The sequence below is a fragment of the Triturus cristatus genome, chromosome 6 (genome assembly GCF_964204655.1).
Source record: "Triturus cristatus chromosome 6, aTriCri1.1, whole genome shotgun sequence".
Taxonomy (NCBI): domain Eukaryota; kingdom Metazoa; phylum Chordata; class Amphibia; order Caudata; family Salamandridae; genus Triturus; species Triturus cristatus.
Window position 1 is genome coordinate 1,002,641,922 of NC_140589.1, and position 20,277 is coordinate 1,002,662,198.

Sequence of the window (20,277 nt, forward strand, 5' to 3'; positions counted from 1 at the left end):
CTTTTAAATTATAGTGACCAGGATGCTGTTCTGCGCTTTGCACGAGAAATGGGAGAGGTGAGACACCAGGGAAATGTTCTCTCCCTTTTCCCAGACTTCACAATGGTGGTCCAGGCTGCACATCGTGAATTCCTCCCAACCAAGAGAATTCTCCCAAAACAAGAGGTACCGTATGCCATGCTTTTCCCAGCTAAGCCAGGCATCAAGACAGGAGACAAGATGCAGTTCTTCACGGATCCAAAAGCGGCACTGACATTTGCCAAGAAACTGGAAAAAGCAGAGCGGGCGCCCTCCAGAACCCCTGACCTCCAAGAAGAAGGCACCACCAGCAACAACGATTAACACACCAACACCATGCAATGCTGATGAACTGGATCAGAAATGAACTGACACGAGAACTGATACATGCTTGCTGAACTGTGACGCCCCCACGGGAGTTGAGGCGCTACAAATTCTAGTGCGTTGCCAAAGGTCCACAACAATGAGCATGGCTTTCAGATGGACCTACTAAGTTGGAATGGGGAGGAGGGTTGGCAGATTGTCACAACCTAATTAGGGGGTTGGTATGGGAGGGTGGGGAGGGTTTGGGATTTCGGTGAGTTCGGAGCTCTTTTTAACTGGGGTACTGTTTGCGGGCAAAGTGAGGGAGGGTGGTGTTTGTTTTCATGGAAACTGCAGAGCTGACAGGCCAGACAGGTCGGAACTGTGCTTAGAAATACACTTCAACACAAGCAATGCATGCAAGTGCACCCATGCCCCCCTAGACAGTGTCAGGGACACCCCCCCACATTGCAGCATACTCAGGAAACGCGGGAAACATCCTGAAGAACGACCCCGGAACAACGAGTTCCGGAGTCACGCAAGCCAAGCCACGACCTGCCCGAACAACGACTCAGCCTTAACCAAGCATATGCGAGGTTAAGGCTGAGTCGGTCTAGTGTTCGGGAAGGGCGGAGTTCGGAGGAGCGTCGCAGAGGAACAGGTAAGATGGGTTAATTTTCATGAGGTGGGGGGGTTCAGGGTTAGATTTTATTGGTTGGGGTTTAGTTTTTAGGGGGTATGGGTGTTCATATTTATTTTAAAGGTGAGGGAATTCGTTTATAAGGTGTTGAGATCGTTTTATGGAGGTGGGGTGATCATAATTATTTTTAGGTAGGGGGAAATTAGTTTTATGGAGGTTCATTTATTAAGAGGTGTGGGGGAACATGTATGTTTTAAGGGTGTGTGGGTGATCGTGTTTATTATTAGGGTGGAAGGAATAAGTTATTAGGGTTTGTGGGTGATCGTGTTTATTTTTAAAGTGGGGAAATTCGTTTTTAGAGGGCGAGGGTTTGGGGTTAGTATACAGGGTTGGGGGTTTGGGGTTAGTTTTAAGGAGTTGGGGGTCATTTTTAAGGGGTGTGGGTGATCGTGTTTGTTGTTAGGGTGTGTTGGTAATCGTGTTTATTTTAGGGTTTGGGAATTAGTTTAGTGTGTGTGGGTGATCTTGTTAATTTTTAGGGTGGGGTAATTCATTTTTAAGGAGTGGGGGATCGGGGTACTAGTTGGAAAGCATTTTTTTTAACACACATTTCTTTACCGCGAAAAATCATGTTAAAGGAATGCGTGGAAAAAAAATGGTGGTTTAGATGAGGTCGTGGTTGCGACCTTGTTGTTAGGGAAGTCGTGGTTGGCAAACTTGTAGGTCGAACTTAAAACCATGAAACGCACCTGCCAATATGGCTAAAATAATAACCTGCATGACGTGGAATGTCTGAGGTCTTAATGACCACAGGAAATCTAGGCTGGCGCATGACTACCTCACTAGACAGGAAGGGGATGTGTGCTTCCTACAAGAGACACACCTGACAGAGGCCACTGAAGCCAGACTCCAGGCCCGTTGGTAGCTTACTCATCTGTATATTCTAACTATGGAAGGGGAATGCTGTCCTCCTCATGAGGGGGCTACTATGAAGTACTACTCGTACACTCATTAACAAGGAAGGGAGATATGTTATTATCGCAGGGAAACTATTCCAGCAGCTCATGATACTGGTGGCCGTGTACCGGCCTAATCAGAACGACCTGGGTTTCTTCACTTGGGTTTTGAGACAGGTGGCAGGCCTAGGCCCTGGCAAAGTGGTGTGGGGTGGAGATTTCAACAGTGCACTAATCTCCCTTATGGACCACTTGGCGGCAAGACAGCATCACCCACAGGCAGCAAATCCCCTTAGGACCATAGTTGAAGATAATGCACTGATTGATGTCTGGTGACATACACACGCACAGAGAAGTGGTACCTGCCACTCTACATACCATGGCTCTTGGTCATGCATAGATTTTTGGTTCGGCGACTGGGGATGTGGCCACTTGGAATGCGATGGTGGATCACCTTCCCTGGATGCTCTCAGACAACGCCCCGGTGAGCCTGGTGCTGATAATATCACAGACTGCCCCATTTTGCCTTCTTTTGGCGGCTCCCCCACATGCGCTACAAGATGCTGCATTCCAGGAGGACATATGTTCTGCTATCATAGACTACTTTGCAAACAACAGAGGCACGGTAAAATTGCCATCCATATTATGGGAGGCTTTAAGGTCGTGCTGTGTGGGAAATGCATTGCGAAACAGGCGGGAGTGCTTTAGGCGATACTGGGAACCCTGAGCATATTACAGGCTGAAATCGGCAGACTGGAGCTTGCGCAGGCCACTAGCCCCAACCAGACCACACTGGTGGACAATAGAGAAAATATATCTGAGTACAAAGAGATAGCAGAAAGGGAGGTGAAATACTCATGGAAAGAGGCGGCGGCATGGCGCTATGGGGAGGGAGATCGACCCAGTAAGACTCCGGCAGGACTATTGCGCAAACCACATGCCTCGGCCTATGTGGCAGAACTGAAAGACTGCAATGATCAATTGATCGCCTTCCCGGTCTCACTACCTGAGGTTATATCTTCCTTTTATGCCCAACTGTACATGGCGAGTGCGACTACAGACTGGTTGGCATTGCACGAATACCTAGACACTATAGAGCTGCTCTGGCTCTGGCTGGGGTCAAGCACCAGGGACTACCTAGACAGTACAATAACCCTGGAGGAGACAGTGTATTGCAGGTCATTGCTGGCCTGCCAGCTGGTAAGGCCCCTGGCTCCGACGGTCTTAAGCCGACCTTTAACAAGGAGTATGCAGACCTGCTAATTCCGCACCTCATTGAGATGTTACATGAGTCGCTGTTGGTGGGTCAGCTTCCTCCTCCCCTGCGCGAGTCCCTAAATAGTCATAATTCTCAAACCAGACAAACCGCCGGTGATATGCAATTCCTACCGCCCTCTTTCTTTTATCTCCACAAAAATATTGGCAACCTGCCTGCTGCCTCTCATGCCCTTAATCGCACACCCGGATCAGTCTGGCTTTATACATGGGCGCGGGATGTCTCATGACTTGCGCACCATCTTTGCTCTGATGCACCACACCCACCCCTCGGTGGCAGAGGTGGCAGCTGTACTTGACACCACAAAGGCAGTTGATATGCTGGAGTGGTTGTTTCTCTTCACGCTGATGTCAAGACTGGGGTTCAGTATAAAATTTTATTTAGAAAGTCCAGCTTTTATACTCCAGGCCGGTGGCCCATGTGAGCTTAAATGGGCAAATATCCATACGTTTTGAAATAACCCTTTGGACCAGGCAGGGCTGCCCCTGGTTCCCTCTTCTTTTTGCTATTGCCAAGGATCCACTGGCCACGAGTCTACGGCAGCACCATGCAGAGCGTGGAAATGGGTTCACCACCCAAGGACTGGTGGTATCGATGAATGCGGACAATATCACCCTCTACGTCTGCGACCCAAGCACCAATCTTCCACCTATGTTATGTGAGGTAATAGGCTTTGGTGGATACTCCGGTGTCCGGGTCAACTGGGGAAAGTCAGTACTCTTCCAACTTACTGACGTAACTATCCCTTGTCCCACAGAATACCCATTCAGATGGGCCACTGAGCCAGTCAAATGCCTCAGAATATGGCTAGCTGAGATATAGATGAGCTTTGAAGGGCTAACTATGGGTGTGCCGTAGGTTTGAGTCACACATCCCAATCTGGGCTAGACTGCCACTGTCCTTCGCCGGACATATCGCAATAGCAAAGATGGTGGTCAGGATTTTCTATCTTTTTGCAAATATTCCCATGCCTCTCACAGCACGTTTCTTTAAACGATCTAAGGTATGACCTAATAACGCTTACTTGGGAAGGGCGACAGCCCAGAGTAAAGTATGAGGTGCTGACTCTGCTGCTGGTCAGAGGTTGGTTGGGTGCCCAGGACCTGCAGATATATGCTCTAAGCGTGCAGGCAAATTTCATGCATCATTATTATACCCCACTCCCTTTCAGCCTCACATGGCGGTGGAGTTGGGACTGGGCGGCACTGTGGCGACTGACGTTGGCCTTGTTTTGCAAATAAAAAGCACCTCAAGGCAAAATAAACCCTGTAGAATGTATGCAGTGGGCGTGGGACAGACTCCGGCGCCAAGCTGGAGTCCCAGCTTTACACGCCCAGTCAGCCCAACTCTCAGAAAACCCACTGTTCCCCCTGCTGCAAAGCAAAGGGTTGGTGGGTAGGGCTGCTGAGCTGGGAGTTGAAACTATTGTGGATCTGTTCCCTGGAGGACAGTTCCTGGGATCATTCTCCAAACCTTCGGTGACAGAGACCACAGTGCTAGACAGGCTGCTGTATTACCAATTGCGAGCGGCCTGCCCTGCAACATATGATACTTTCCCTGAGCACCCCGACCCTTGCAGCGCTGGAACACTTGTATGTCATCACACGGCTGCAATTGATCCACTGTAAATATCTCCACAAACTTTACCACACACCACTACAGTTACACAAAATGGGGATGTCGGAAACCTAAAAATTGCAGCCTCTGCTCTGCGGAAGGTGCCCTGGTTCTTCACTTGGCCTGGGAATCCCCGAGGGTGGCAGAGTTCTGGGGGAAGGTATGTGACACAATTAACTGCATTACCAATGCCTGACTGCCACAGTACCTGGTGACATGCATGCTGGGATATGTAGAGGAGACACCCATTACATACCACCAGCTGGTGGTGATGCTGCTATTACTGGCAAAGCGCAGGGCGCAATATATTGGGGCAGGAAGCCTGCACCCAGACACACTGCATGGTTGACAGATACTGTCCACTGCCAGGAGCAACTCAACACATTTTGAGATCTCATGCCAGCGGCATCCAGACCATCGGACATCTGGGTACCCCTCGCCACACAGCTCAGGGACAGAGCTGATGACACAACAGTTGGGCCTGAGTAGGCTGCGGGAAAACGCATACATCCAGGGTTTGGGAAGAGGTAGGAGAGATGGGAAGGGTCTTGAAAACCAAGGTACTAAACTGCAATACAACCGCCAGACATTTCCAACGCAATTGCTGCTAGAAGCATGTAGGAGTTCTACATGCTGGGAAAAGTCTGATAAATGCAAAAACAACAATTGATAGACAGAATGCAATACAATGTCATATATTCACCAAAGTGCTGAGATCTGGGCCCAAATCCATCATTTTCTTGCTCACCATGCCATTCCAGTTTGAACCTACCCATATGCAAATCAGTCTTGACCCTGTGCCCAATGGGAACAGTCCAGCGCGAACTGCCAGGCCAGGTCCTCCCTGGACTGATGACAGTTGAGTGGATCCTTGCCTACATACTGATGTGTCATTTGGACAGTTTAATTTGATGGTACCACAAAAACAGCTTTTGAGCTGACTGTATGGCCTAGTAATTTTATATATACACTTTTGTTATATACTTTACACATTACATATAGCAGAGTGACATACATTCGTTGGTCCTGAGAAATGCCTTGAACCTTCCAGTCTTATATGGCAGAAACATGTTGACCATAAGATAGGGAAATATCTATATCCCTATTTCAGTTCACTTTCTTGTCTCTATCCGCTGGGGGTACCAGAATAAAGTTTTTCACCCACCAGGAGATAGCTATATTCATTACTTTTTTGCACTCGGCTCCTCACTCCTCCGACATAGGAAAAGTACTTTAGATGCTGTAGAACATCCCTGCTCCTCTCCCACAGGAGAGTTGTAGCCCACACTGGATACCTTGTGGCCCCATTGTGTGGAGGGGACCCTATGATGAAGCATGTCAACCTAGGGTAAGTGAGGGTTCTCGTCTGAACACTATCAGTGCCCCTCATTTTTTGCTCTTTATCTTTCAACCCCTGTACACATTGTGCGTTTACATTTTCCTAAACTGCAATACTGCATTATGGCTGGTGCAGGGGCTGCTGCCTAAGTTGCCTCCCCGTATTAGCACGCTCGCTAATCTGTAATGACGACCTATTTGAGCTGTGGAATCTGTACTGTAAACCCTTAATTGGTATGCAATAAACTTTTGTTAAACCCCCCACCCAAAAAAAACTATAACCTACACCCCCTCAATGCACTGCTTATGACCTCACATATTACATCACTAATGACATGGTCAGTGATATCACTGATGACATCAATGACATCACTGATGATATCACTGATCATATATCACTGATGACATCATCCACAGAAGCACTCACACACCTGCTCATACCCCTGTACAACCTCTCATACATCCTCTTACATACCCTACAACCAATCATATAACTATTCATAGACCCATACAAGTACCCATGCAACCACTCACTCATCCATAGAGCCACTTGCCCACCCACACACTTACTCATACAGCCACTCATACAACCACTAAGTCACTCATAGAACTACTTATATAGCCAGTCACTTACAATGTCGAAGACTCACTTATACAGCTATTCATACACCCATTTATTCACCTATACAGCCACTCGCACACCCACTCACTCACCCATATAGCCTCTTCACACAGCCACTCACTCACCCATACAAACTCTCATTGACCCACACAAATATCTACATACCCATTCACACATCCATAAAACCAAGTTTTAATCTTTATTCTCGGTCATTTAGACCATCAAAGATAAAAATACATAACATTGTTTGAGATTTAAAATTTACAATATTGTTAAGAAAAAGTTTTTAAATTGCACACAAGCTCAAAATTGCATGTTACAGGCATTATAATCCATACTAAAAATCAACCAATATCTTGAGACTTTATACAGTATCCCCTTCTTTTAGAACCCGCGATCGTATATGCCACATAGCCATTAAGTACTTTGCTACAGCAAAAACGATCGGAGGTGACATGTCAGTTTTGAGAATTCTAAACGCGGGGAGATATTTCCTAAAGCCCATATTTTTAAGAATAGGCAGGAGCCAGTACCTCCTCGCACGTTGATAAGCTTTACAAATGAAGAGTACATGTAAGTCACTCTCAGAGGGATGGGTGCATGCTGGGCACTGCTCTACTGCTGGTGGGTTGGACCAAGAACTAGTGAAGGCCCTCAATGGCAAGGAGCCATATCTCCAATGAAGATATAGTTTTCTTGCCGGCGCAGGACTCATACCATCTAATACAGTTTCAATTTGGTAGGAATCTTTGAATTGTAAGAATGTATGGGTCAATGATCCCACCCGTGTATTACCTATGTCAATGATCAACTTCTGCTGGTAATAAAGTTGTGAGAGTGCCTTCCTGGAGATCCTCCTACTTGCGGTCGCAGGGTCAGTCCATAGTTCCGGAAGACCCAAACTTTCGCATGTGCTCCTTATGTATTTTAACCAAGGGATGTTACTGGTATTTGGTAGGGCCAGGAACTCTCGAAGTTCATTTCTGTAATCACCAAGGTCCTGGCTGCTCCATATTCGTCGCCAAAAAGCTAAAGGCTTTAGACCTAGCTCCTCAGCAATTGGCCTCAAACCTAGATCCAATCTGAGTGGAAGCAATGGTGTGCTCGAGGGAAGGGCCACTAGCTGTTTAAGGAATTTGTTTTCTGTAGTTGATAGGTTTTTTACAGAAACATGGCCCCAAAGTTCCGCCCCGTATACAACTGAGCCCCGTGCTTGGGATTTATAAATCTGTATCATAGGGCCCAGTGGGCGGTAAATGGATTTACCCACCATTCTCAGGATGCCCCCCGTCTTCTGGGATAACTTCAAATTTGCCCTAGTCGTATGAGTTCCCCATGTCATTTTCTCATTCAGGGTTACCCCCAGATATTCAAATGTGTTAACCCTCTCCAGACGTGCCGTGCCTAACAAAGGATTGGGGCGTGTGGAGGGAGTGGGGTTCAAGATCATACATTTTGTCTTTGAGGCGTTTATTTCAAGACCCCTCTCAGTACAAAACTCTAGGAACCCGTCGAGTATCCGCTGAATTCCCATGGGTGATTTAGAAAGCAGCAGGGTGTCATCCGCAAACATTATGGCGGGCACCCTGCTGCCATTCAGTTTGGGGGCATCGATGTCATCTAACCTGGACAAATGGTCAATAACCCCGTTGACAAAGAGGCAAAACAGGGTGGGTGGAAGCACACAACCCTGCCTCACCCCCCTGTCAACGGGGAATTTTTCCGTTAGGCCTCCCAGCCTCCCATACCTGACCTGCGCAAAATTATCCTGATGTAATTTAATCAGAATGGCCGGTATGTCTGGCGGAACTCCCATATCTCCCAGGACGCTCCAGAGTTTGGATCTAGGCACCAGGTCAAAGGCAGCCCGTAAATCCACGAATATCGTGTACAGGCAACCCCCCTCGACAAGTGCCGTCCTCCAGTAAATAAGACTTAGCCGAAAAATTTGGTCCGTAGTAGATACCCCCTTTCTGAAACCAGCCTGAAACGGACTCATAGTGGCAGTTTCCTCTATCCAATTTTCCAATCGATCTAGGATAAGCCTTCCAAAGAGTTTCTGCGAAACATCTATCAAGCTGATGGGCCTGTAGTTGGATGGGAGCAGAGGTGAACCCTTCTTAAAGATCGGGACCACCTCTGCGCCCAGCCAAGTACGGGGTACCTGCATGCCCTTTAAAATCGCATTAAATAGGACCAGAAAGTAAGGGGCCCATATATCTGGCTCCTGTTTAAAAAGATCGCCAGGGAGACCATCCAGTCCGGGTGCCTTTCCGGTTGACAAGCCTGTTATGGCAAGGCGAACTTCCTTCATTGTGAATGGATCCCCTGTCATGCAATTATCAGCTAACAGAATGGGGCTACTGCCCCCACATCCTGGGGCCTCTGTATACAGGGATTGAAAATGCTCCTGCCAGGACTTCGATGAAATATTTGGCTCTATTGCCGTAGCTAATTCTCCAGAACCTGAACTGACAGTTCGCCAGAACTTCCTTGAATCCATAGAGGCCAAGGATCTTGCAAGTTCTTCCCACTTATTTTGGTCCCATTCCATTTTAGCATTGGCAATGAGCCTCTTGTAATCTCGTCTCCTGGTTTGAATCTCCGACCTATCTTTACGATTCTTGATACTCAACAGGAGATCCCTCCTTGCACTACGGCACGCCGCATTATACCAAGTGCACTGGCTCCTTCCACCACCCCTCCTCGGACCATTATTAAATAAATCTGCGGATAAAAACGTTACAAGTTCTTCATGGTGCAGCCATATCTGTTCATTATTGGCCACAGAACTTGGTTTTTCGCTTAAAAACGCCATCTTCTCCAAAGTAGGGATAAAATTATTATAAAACCGGGGAAGCTTATCTATACTGGCTGCTAGTTTTTCCCACTTAATTCTTTTTCTGTTACTCTCAAGGACTAGGTCAGAATTTGGCTTGGGGAGTTCTCCTTCCCCGCCGGGTCGGGTAGGAAGGAGAAAGTCCAATTCCAAAGCATTATGGTCGCTGTCTTGTCTATCCATGACCCTAAAGTCTGCGACATATGACCAAGAGGAAAGCTGTACTAAAATATAATCTAGTCTGGATTCCCTGCCTTTTCGGTTGAATGTAGGTTTGCTCGGGATGTCGGATTTGGCTCGCACATTACAGGCCCTAAGCCCATGTCTCATTGTTAAGGCAGTAATCTGTACTGCCAATGGGCTCCAAGCCTTTGGTGGGATAGATACTATTGATGGTACTCGCCATCTTACCTCTTCCTCTAAACAGGCCCCATCTAAAAGACCTGGTAACGGTTCATAATGGGAGTTCAAGTCCCCACCTACTATAAAAGGGAATCCCTGGGGGAGCTCCGCCAAGAGGTCCGCTAATTTGTCGATGGTAGGAGACTCCTTTGAAATAATAACCGGCCTCGAATAGACATTTACCACCGCCAGTCTGCAAGAATGATGCCATTCCAATAGTACCACAAGTATATCTTCGGATTCCACTGGGAAACGCGTAGCCTTGCATCCCAAGTGGATACCGACCCAAGTTTCAAGTCCGCCGGATGGGCGCCCCCTTCCCCCCCATTTCGCAGGAATGGAGAATACTGCGAAGCCCCGCCTCTCATGTTCCTCTCTTTCCCACGTTTCCTGAAACATACATAGATCCTTGGAATCAGTATATTCAGTCCAATCCTGGGAATCAAACTTGTTTCCCAGGCCCGCCACGTTCCAAGATAGTATTTTTAATGAATGGGACCTGGTACTACAAATGGTAGTGTGAGTACAAGCGTCCTTTTTATCTCTGATCATTACCTCTATGTTTGTTAGTGGGGTGTTCATATCTCCCTCCACATCATGGCGTGCCGCGGCAGCCGGGTTGTTCAGAGCCACATGATGTTCGGGGGGATTAAGCAGCTTTGTTCCTAGGTTAGCTTCCTCCACAATCTCCCCTGCTGCAGAATTAGATTTCCCACTTGCGTGTATGGACAGTCAGTCCACCATATCTAAATGGCTATATCTATTCTGGAGTGGGAGATGAAAGTAGTGGGGGGGTCTCCGGGAGTATTGATTTTGCATTTCTGCGCCACGGTTACTACCTCTACCGTGGCAGATTTCCAATCCCTCGTCTATCATACTGGGTGTGTAGTGGACAAGTTCCTGCCTGCGAGGGTCGGGTGGTGCTCTCCATCCTCTTAGCAACTCCTCACCCAATCTTTCTTGGTGTGAATGGTGTGTATTAATTTCAGGGTTCCCTAGATATTGTCTTCTGGGATAATAGGTGGCTCCCCTTTTCTTGTGATCTCCCCACCTGATCGATCTTTGTATCTGTGCCCCCCATATCTCATCCTTTCTATCATATGCCAGGGGAGGATAGAAGAAAGAGAGGGGTAGAGATTGAATGGTGGTCCCCTCTGCGTCATTGGGCCACCCACTTATATGCAGGACGGCCCTTTGGTCTTTGAAATTAACTACGACGCAGTCGCCCTTTATGGATTTAGTAGAGTTACCCACCCACGGGACCCTTCTTACCATGAGAACGGGGCTCACTATACCTTCCGGGAGCGGCCTATACGTACATAACCAATTTATCACCTTGTTCTTAAGAGAGATAGTGGATTCTTTAAAGGTGGAGTTCAATTCTGGAACCCCCACCAACACAACAGTGTATGGTACTGCCTCTGGGGAGAGATGTATTGGTCCAGGGTTTGTTCTCTCATTGGCACCCTTCGTCGGTAATTTCGCATCATTAGATGGATTGGTAGAAGCAGATTCTTTTGCCCTTAGGCCCTCCACGTTTTTTTGGAATCGCTCCCTCACTAATTCCACCTCGCTTATTTGGTTTAGAGCCTGAGGGATTAGTAATGTCAGGATCTAATGTAGGATTTATAATAGTTGTAGGATGGGGTTGGGCTCCGGGAAGAGTTAGCATACTTAAATCTACAGAATCACTAGGGTCCTTACTACTTGCCTGGGAAGTACAATTCAATATATTCAATGACTCAGAAAAATCATTAATGTCATACACCAATGTGTCCGGCGTGGTGAATTCTGAGCTTACCACAGGCGACTTAGCCTGGGCCAAAGGGCCGATAGACGATCTCCGCACCCAGTCCAGCTCTTGGGATATTCGCCTTTCGAGGAGCGTGATGTCCTCAATTAACAACGACCCTGCTTTCACGAAATAATTGTCCAATGTTCCCTTTGATAAGGTCGTGGAAGCCATGGCACTTTTGCTCCTTGTCTCTCTTGTCGACATCTCTTCGTAAAGGGTCCTTTAATTATCCCTCTTGTTCCGGTAAAGGTCTAAGGGGTATAGCCCTGGCCCGGCCTCTAACGGCCTCAAACGGCCCGCTCTTTGCCCGGTCTTCGCTCCGGGCGCGTTCCGCTGGCGCGTAGGGGCGGGGATCATATACTGGTCAGGCGTAAAGAAAGGGGGAGGAGCCGGGAAGAGGACACAGGTGTGCTGGGTCAGCACAACAGCGAGCACCCTGGTCCTCGCAGTCCCGGGATGGAACAGAACAGCCTCCCCAGATGCAGCGTCCTTTTAAAATCAGCGGTCCCAGGCAGGGAGAGTGACCAGCTTCCAAGTGTCCTGCGGTCAAATGCGGCGAGCGGCTCCCGCGAAGCGGGGGCCGCGAGAGGTAAAATGCTTGATGGGGGAGGAGCCGGGAAGAGGACACAGGTGTGCTGGGTCAGCACAACAGCGAGCACCCTGGTCCTCGCAGTCCCGGGATGGAACAGAACAGCCTCCCCAGATGCAGCGTCCTTTTAAAATCAGCGGTCCCAGGCATAGAGAGTGACCAGCTTCCAAGTGACCTGCGGTCAAATGCGGCGAGCGGCTCCCGCGAAGCGGGGGCCGCGAGAGGTAAAATGCTTGATGGGGGAGGAGCCGGGAAGAGGACACAGGTGTGCTGGGTCAGCACAACAGCGAGCACCCTGGTCCTCGCAGTCCCGGGATGGAACAGAACAGCCTCCCCAGATGCAGCGTCTTTTTAAAATCAGCGGTCCCAGGCAGGGAGAGTGACCAGCTTCCAAGTGTCCTGCGGTCAAATGCGGTGAGCGGCTCCCGCGAAGCGGGGGCCGCGAGAGGTAAAATGCTTGATGGGGGAGGAGCCGGGAAGAGGACACAGGTGTGCTGGGTCAGCACAACAGCGAGCACCCTGGTCCTCGCAGTCCCGGGATGGAACAGAACAGCCTCCCCAGATGCAGCGTCCTTTTAAAATCAGCGGTCCCAGGCAGGGAGAGTGACCAGCTTCCAAGTGACCTGCGGTCAAATGCGGCGAGCGGCACCCGCGAAGCGGGGGCCGCGAGAGGTAAAATGCTTGATGGGGGAGGAGCCGGGAAGAGGACACAGGTGTGCTGGGTCAGCACAACAGCGAGCACCCTGGTCCTCGCAGTCCCGGGATGGAACAGAACAGCCTCCCCAGATGCAGCGTCCTTTTAAAATCAGCGGTACCAGGCAGGGAGAGTGACCAGCTTCCAAGTGACCTGCGGTCAAATGCGGCGAGCGGCTCCCGCGAAGCGGGGGCCGCGAGAGGTAAAATGCTTGATGGGGGAGGAGCCGGGAAGAGGACACAGGTGTGCCGGGTCAGCACAACAGCGAGCACCCTGGTCCTCGCAGTCCCAGGATGGAACAGAACAGCCTCCCCAGATGCAGCGTCCTTTTAAAATCAGCGGTCCCAGGCAGGGAGAGTGACCAGCTTCCAAGTGTCCTGCGGTCAAATGCGGCGAGCGGCACCAGTAAAACCACTCACACATCAACTCACTCCCCAAACATCCATTCACACAAACACTTACTTTACAATACAGCAACCCACTTAACTAAACACACACTCAAACAGACACTCGCCCACTCATACAGCCAGTCACTCACTCATGCAGCCATTCAGACACTCACTCACTCACCCATGAGGCCACCGACACACCCACTGAAGTAAAGTGACTCTTTTGGCATGTTTAGCCCACACTTTTTGCCCGATGAATGATGTGATTATTAATGTAAATGCACTGGGTCCCTGCTAACCAGGTTCCCAGTGGGATAACTTTTTCCTAAAACTGGACCATGATTGGCACTACTTTAGTGTCCAATGTAAGCCCCTAGCAAATGGTACCCTTGGTACCTAGGGCTTGGGTACAGAAGAGGGTCCTCTAGGGCTGCAGCACAGATTGTACTACTCTAGGGATACCTCACTAAGACCATTCAAACTGCCATTGCAGGCTGTGTGTCTTGTTGCATAGAAAAACAAAGAGTTGACATGGCATGCAACCATGTATGCCATGCCCACCTACACTGCATGAGGTATAGGTGAGTCACCCCTACTGAAAACCTTAAAGCACTAGGGCAGGGTGCACTATATCCCATGTGTGGACATATCTGCATGAGCAGATATGACCCTGCAATATCTGAGCCATTCTTGGATTTTGTAAATGCACAGACAACCCACAAAAAGTAGATGGGCTAGATACTTATCATTACGAGTTTTCTAACTCCATGATGGTTTCTAAGTACCAAACATTATGTCTTAATAAATCCTCGCTGATGCCAGTTTTGGAGTTATTAGAAAATACACACAGGATACCCTTTAGAGGATCCCCTGAAAACCTGCCAAGCACTGGTGTGGTCTCTGACTAGTCATAGCCAGTCTGCCACCTGCAGAGATGTTCCTGAGCTCATGGGGGAGAGCCTGCCCTCTCAGAGGCCTGAAACAAAGCCTACTTTTGGCAGAGGTGCTTCACCCATCACCCAGGCCAGAACTGTCTTCCAGAGGGGAAAGCTTTGAAGGCAGTGCCGCCTTTGAAGTGCAGCCCAGGCTTTCCCAGATAGTGGGGGATGCCTACCCTCTGCCCTGCTACACATTTAGTGGTAGAACCAGTGAGAAAATTAGTTAGATGAGGAGGATTTTCCACATTCAGTCAGCACCACCCCTAAGGTGTGGCAGGTGATGTAGACACTACTTTTGAAAATCAAGCATCTTGAGATGGGAAAATAACCCCTTCCCACAGGAAGTGGTCACTTAGAGGGTATAGTTACCCTAAATGCAGGTAGCTTTTTAGCCACTACCTGTCTAAAATGTAATACCCCTACATTTAGTATTTAGGTGGCAACCCTAGACCTTGAATGTTTGATTCGATGGACACAAAGCAGAAATGTACCAAGAGCTGAAGCACTGCTACAGAGATATTGATGCCAAACCCTGCCTGAAGGACTGGACAATTGTGGTGTGCTGCCTCATTTTACCACTCTGAGGACTCCAAAGACCCCAAGCACCTCCATTCTTTGACAAATTTCCAAAAGAATCTCCTCTGGCACGGAGACTCCGCTCACCGAAGCGCCTACTCCCAACTTACCGAATTGTTTCTCGGATGCAGCACCCAAACCAAAAGTGGTAAACCAGCTCTGACGAGTCAGATCTGTCCCCCCACTAAATTGAAGGACACCAGGGCATACCGGAGACATGCTCCATCAGTACATTGGGTATCAGACTTCCTACAACCTGCACAGAGACGATGTGTCCCCTCCCGACTCCAAATGCCCAGGAAGCAAGCACCCATCGAGGAACATTGAGTCCCCTGAGAACCACGTAATGAGTGTCCCTCACTGCGGGGACATCTTGATGTACTCTGCCCGGCTGAGATATATGCTCTGCACCCAGCATGACCAGCCCTGGTAACGACAATACATCTGTGTTCCCATGGTCCTGAGGCCCTTGTGACCGGCTCCTTTGAGTGGACTCCTCAGACTGGCTTAAGGCTTTTGTGCAGTGGGTTTTCAAGTGGCTCCATCTCCGGTAGTGCACCAGCTACCAATGAGCTCAGCACCCTGCTCCCAGCAGAATCCAACAGAATCCGGGATGCTTTTGAGAATCTGCTGGTGGAACATTGGACCTTGCTGTGCCAACTGCCAAAATCCAAGAGGTGATCCTTGAAAGTTGACTGTAACATTTTATATGCATTTTGGTCTGTCTCCCCATTGACTTGAATGGTGTGAAACTGCGCACAAATGTTTTGATTTTGCAAAATCTAAAAATGTATAACTTTAAGAGTACTTACTGTAGAACAAAGTTATTGGTTTGAAAACGTATATAAAAATCAATATAATTTTTGTAAATTGGTTTCTGATTTATTCTTGAGTGTGTGTCTCATTTATTGACTCTATGAGTGCAACAATTGCTTATGAGTAGCCCCTGATAAGCCAAACTACTGGCCCACCTGTCACAAATAAAGCGTTAGTAGTATATACACATGCCTCTGTAAATCCATAGGTAACTCACTGGACTCTCAGCACATTATACATCATTTCAATTCACTAAGGGGCCGATTCCGATAGCTTGTCGGACAGCTGTCCATAGCCTTACCGTGCGACCGACACGTATCCAGAGCCGGTCCGTCCTGTAGAGTAAATACGATGGGCATAACTGCCAAAAACACGACCGACACGTAGGCTGTGAATCAAGCTCCATTCTCCGTCCGAACCGTAACTCTTAACGATGACCCGAGTCGCCCGGAAGCAGTATCCATAGCAGTTTCCGGCACTACAAGTACGATGCGTACTTCCTACGTGCCGAACGGGTCGTCACGTACGGCACGTCACAGCATCCGGAAAACAAGCGTATCAGGTACAATTCACGCCACAACTCAATCCACGGCTACGAGACGAAGCAGCTTACAGCGGGTACCAGATGGAACAACAAGCAGCGTGTACAAGACGAACACATCATGAATCCCATCGCGCAGGTCATACCAGTACTCTACATCTATGACCAGATCAGGAACCGACGCCGACGGCGCAGGCGGTAAGTCAGACACCTACCACATAAACAAATGACATGTACCCGCAAAATGGCACACACACACAGGGGATCCACATCCTGGCCGCTAACAACAGCCCACCATTGGGGTTGCATGGCCAGCACCACTAACACCCCCACCCATAGGGCTCATGTTGCCCATCACCCCTGCCACCCGCACCATATGGCTGATGTTTCCCATCACCCCAGCCACCCCAACACATAGGGCTGATGTTGCCCTTCACTCCTGACACCCCCACCCATTGGGACTATGTTGCCCATTACCCCTGCCACCCACACCCATAGGGCTTATGTTGCCCATCACCCCTGCCACCCCCACCCATATGGCTGATGTTGCTGATCACCCCTGCCACCCCCACCCATAGGGCTCATGTTGCCCATCACCCCTGCCACCCCCACACATAGGGCTGATGTTGCCCATCACCCCTGCCCCCCCCACCCCCACACATAGTGCTGATGTTGTCCATCACCCCTGCCACCCCCACACATAGGGCTGATGTTGCCCATCACTCCTGACACCCCCACCCATAGGGACTATGTTGCCCATCACCCCTGCCACCCACACCCATAGGGCTTATGTTGCCCATCACTACTGCCACCCCCAGCCATGGGGCTTATGTTGCCCATCACTACAGCCACCCTCACCCATAGGGCTGATGTTGCCCAACACTCCTGACACCCCTAACCATAGGGACTATGTTTCCCATCACCCCTGCCACCCTCACCCCTAGGGCTTATGTTGCCCATCACCCCTGCCACCCCCACCCATATGGCTGATGTTGCCCATCACCCCTGCCACCCCCACTCACAGGGGACCTGTTGCCCATCACACCTACCACCCCCAAACATAGGGCTGATGTTGCCCATCACCCCTGCCACCCCCACACATAGGGCTGATGTTGCCCATCATTCCTGACACCCCCACCCATAGGGACTATGTTGCCCATCACCCCTGCCACCCACACCCATAGGGCTTATGTTGCCCATCACTACTCCCACCCCCAGCCATGGGGCTTATGTTGCCCATCACTACAGCCACCCCCACCCATAGGGCTGATGTTGCCCATCACTCCTGACACCCCCACCCATAGGGACTATGTTGCCCATCACCCCTGCCACCCCCACACATAGGGCTTATGTTGCCCATCACCCCACCCATAGGGCTTATGTTGCCCATCACTACTGCCACCCCCACACATAGGGTTGATGTTGCCCATCACTCCTGACACCTCCACCCATAGGGACTATGTTGCCCATCACCCCTGCCACCCACACCCATATGGCTGATGTTGCCCATCACCCCTGCCACCCCCACTCACAGGGGACCTGTTGCCCATCACCCCTGCCACCCCCACCTATAGGACTTATGTTGCCCATCTGTTAGACTTGGCCCTTCTGGCAGGTTTACCCCTGAAACTTTTTGCTTTTTAACTGTGACTTGTGTTAGTGATTTTTGGTTTCTGCGCACTTTACCACTGTGTCCCAGGGTAAAGTGCGTGCGTGTATTGAGGTTGGCCTGCCCTCCCATAGGAATGCATGGAGGAATGTATGTGTCCCTAGTAGTTCCTGATGCGTGGGGAGTGCAGGTGCGAGTTTGGTATGTACGGACTCGTGTGATAAAATTCTGCGCGATGATGTCTGCGACGTGCATGTATCTAGTGTGGAAGTGCCACTTCTAGAAGTGGGCACTTCTGTGTGCAGTGTGAAATGAGTGCCTTGTCTGGTGATTGGCTGGCTGAGGTCAGGTGACGGGCTAGGGAATCCCCAGAGTCAGGAGGAGTCACCCAGTGGTGAATAGGGAGATCAGCAGCTAGATGGGTGGGAGGAGTACACCTGGGTCCTGAATAGGGCTGGGCTTTCCCCACACAATGCTGGCTCTGCCCCCTGTGGTGCGACTGATGACCCTGGCCTGTGCTGTGAATAGGGAGAGGGGCTGAGCAAAACAAAGTGCTCAGGAACCAGTTGTATCTGGTTCGCCCCTTCCCTGCACCCTTGAGACAAAGGGAATTGGTGTATAAAAGAGGGGCTGTGACCCCATGAAAATGTTCTTGCTCTGTCTTGAATCTACCAGGGGCGTGCTGCTGGCGGGGCCCAGGAGGGACCGCCATGGGGGCTACCTCCCTGCTGGAGGGCCCTGTGTGCTGGCCCCTGGGCCCTACCTTGCCCCCTGGATGCCTTCAGGACCTTCTGGACCCTTGTGACTTTCCTTTTACCTTGCCAAGGCTTGATGCTGGCCTAGCGCCCTGGGAGCGCTTTATTTTCCCTGCAGCAAGGTGCTTTTCTGGTCCTGAACATAGCGCCTGGAGAGCACTTTATTCCCCCAGAGAGAGGAGCTGGAGCTGTGCAGCGTTGCGCTGCTACGAGCGAGAGAGGGAATCCCCAGCGTAGGGATTCCCCCATGATGCGTGCTTTCGCGGGTGCCCACCCCGCTTGTGACTTGCTTCATGTGAAATTCGCGGGTGCCCACCCCGCATTTATCGTTATTTAGTGTGTGCCCACCCCACATGGCTGCCTCTTTTTTTATATTTGAATAAGCGGGTGCCCACCCCGCTGTACGTGGTCATGTAGGAGGGAGCCTACCCCTCATTGCTGCCGAAGATCGTCGCTGCTGCCCGCGGCCCGCCTGGTTATGGGCGGGGCCGCGGGACGGAAGCGGCCGGCGCAACATGATGACGCGGGGCTCCCATGCTGGAGGGAGAGCCCCGCGGTAGCGGCCGAAGTACGGAGGAGAGCCAGGATGCGGCGCGAGCGAAGCAGGGCCCCCACGAATGGTGAGAGCCCTGCTGTGCCCACCTACTCCAGAAGACGAGGAATGCATACCGGGGCTCCCGTGAGCTGAGGGAAGCCCCCCGTATGCTGAAAGAGAGTGACCGGGTGAAGCAGAGTCCCCGCCCAGAGGCCCGGTGAGTGAGGGCTCAAAGGGGGGGCGAGAGAGAGGCACCAGTGCCGATGCCGACTTCCTGGGCAGCCCTATCTAGCAGCGGGCCGCCCCAACGAAGGGGCCATCATGTTTATTTTGAGAGCCTGCGTGGCTCCAACGAAGGGCACATTATTGTTGAAGGGCTCAGAGGAGCCCGTGCTGTCCCCAGTGTAGCTTGTAGAGTCCAGAGGGACTCCAACGGGACCGCCATATTTGTTTTAGGGCCCGAGCGAGGCTCCAGCACCTTGGGGGCATGGTGGTTCTCAGAGCCTAGGTGGCTCCAACGTTTTGAACGCAATTTCAAGGGCACAGATGTGCCAGGCCCCTGCTTCAGCGTGGTATTTCGCCCCAACGGGGGGCATTATTATTCCAGAGCCAGATGGCTCCAACGCTGGGGGTATACCTACTTTAAAAGGAGCCAGAGGAGCCCGTCCCTCATGATTAACTTTCCCAGCTGCGCAGCACTTAGTGCCAGCTGCAGCGTTTAGGCCCTGTTCTTGTCCCCCGCTGCCCAGCAAGTAGTGGGCAGGTGCTACGTTTAGGTTTTGGCGCAACCTGGACTATAATGTGATTTTGGTGCTAGGAAATGTACTGTGTAGTATGTTTTGCGCACCCTGTGTTCATGCTTATGGGGTTAGGAAATGTACTGTGTATAGTATGTTTTGCGCTCCCTGTATTTTATACCTCTAGATAGGATTTCTGCCTAGGAGGTTGTTTTACCTGTTTAGGTTGATGTTAGGGAGATTGTACTTCCCTGTGCGATGTGCGCCCCTAGTATAGTTATACTTAGGTGGT